The following is a 1,721-nucleotide window of genomic DNA, read 5'->3' as shown; positions in this document are numbered from 1 at the left end:
TTAAATACTGTGAAGTAAGAGGGGGAGAAACAGTACCCTGATAAGACAGGACAATAGAGCAAAGAGTTGTGGGTCTTCGGCAAAGGACCATTGGGCATTAGGGAAACGCTGGGGGTTTTAATTGGGTGTCCTTCTGTAATCGCTTTTATATATCAGACCAGAGATGCTGGCTGTAGCTCTTTTGAACCTCTGGTGCGTCCAGGTCCTGGCTCAGGCTCTCTGCGCTCATCAGGGGCTGAGCTCTGGCTGCCTTAGCTGCCCAGCTCATGGCCTCTGAGAAAAGCAGCTAGAGGCCCTTTCCGCGCACCATCTGGTGTCTCTTAGGGGGCGCTGCGGTTTCACCTTGCATTGACTCTGAATGGCTTCCTTGATAACAAGAACCCATTTTAGAAGGATTGCTGTTGACCAAGGTTCTGTTTCAGCTGATGCGCCATCCTGCTAATCTCGGGAGCCCACTCAGGATCAGGGAATGGACCCTGGGGCATGACCTTCAGTTGTTCCCAGAGCTGGGGTAGCATTCTCCCGCTGGGTCTTAGGAGAAGTTCTCTCTGCTCCCGGAACTTCCACTGGCTCCTCAGGAGGTGCCTCGGTGGGGTGAGGGTCATCAACCAGGCGAATCTATCTGAGGTTGGTAACGGGGCCTATAGGCATGTGCTGTCGTTCCACCTGAAGCCACAGTTCCATCATAGTGGTCAGCCAGCTCACCAAGGACGAATTCATTCCCACGAGACCTGCGGCGGATTCTGTCACTGATGAGAGCGGCAGTTTCCATCTGCTGTGCCCCCAACAGTGCAGGTTCAAGGGCAAGCACGCTCCAAAGCCAGTGTCTTGAGCAGTGCGGAACGTGGGCAGCAATGCTACTAAACTGCTCTTGGAAAACTTGTAGGTTTTCCATATGATGTCCACACTTGGCTGAATCTGTACCAAAGAAAATCTCTCCGGCACATATTCTTCTAGCCTAGTAATCAGTGTGTGGGATGCCGTCCCGATGTTATCAGGTGTGGCTTCTTGGCCCCTCAGTGGAAGAATGATAAACGATAACAGCTGTGCTGGAGCCGCTGCAGTGGTTTGAAATGCCCGTGGAGAAGCATTACCAAATCCACCACGGAGAAATTCTGGTACAAGAGAGAGAGAGCAGAGCCTCAAAGACTCTGAGGGCCCTTTCAGTCCCAAGTTCAAAGATGTTGCTGGATCTACTGAGGCATTGTACGAACACAGTGATACTTGGACTGCGGCCGGCCCAAGCTCTCCAGGAGCGCAGCTGGGAGCTCAGTACACCCTGCACCACCGAGGTAAAACACTCCCAAGGCAGACTCTCAGGGCCCAGGCCGCCAGGACCACCTGAGCCTCCAGAAGGGGATCCTGGAGGGAGCATGGCCTGCTGCTCAGGGACTGAGAGGGGCAGTGGGGGTGGATGGCCTGTCATTTTGTTACTAGCCTGGCACCTCAGGAATCAGAACCATATTTGGTCATAGAGAGCTAGGGGAAATGAGCACTTTTTTCCTCAATGTGGGTCATTTACCCACAAGTGGCACAAATCATTGGTAGCCAGGGAGTATGATCACAAAATACATCGAACATATTGTCATGAGGGACCAATCACTGGAGAGGGTTATCATGTTTGGTAAGGTGGAGGGTCGGAGGAAAGGAGGAAGACCCCCAGCAAGATGGATTGGCAAAGTGACAGCATCAATGGGCTCAAGTGTGGCAACTATTATAAG

General features: G+C 52.4%; 1 pseudogene; it reads right to left on the bottom strand.

Annotated features, from left to right (window-relative positions):
* On the bottom strand, positions 1–1,426 carry LOC102821953 (annotated as a pseudogene).
* Positions 1,427–1,721: the final 295 nt, after the last annotated feature.

The sequence above is a fragment of the Chrysochloris asiatica genome, unplaced genomic scaffold, assembly GCF_000296735.1.
Source record: "Chrysochloris asiatica unplaced genomic scaffold, ChrAsi1.0 scaffold00093, whole genome shotgun sequence".
NCBI classification, from domain to species: domain Eukaryota; kingdom Metazoa; phylum Chordata; class Mammalia; order Afrosoricida; family Chrysochloridae; genus Chrysochloris; species Chrysochloris asiatica.
The sequence above is the reverse complement of the archived record's forward strand: the minus strand, read 5'-3'. Positions and strand labels throughout refer to the sequence as shown.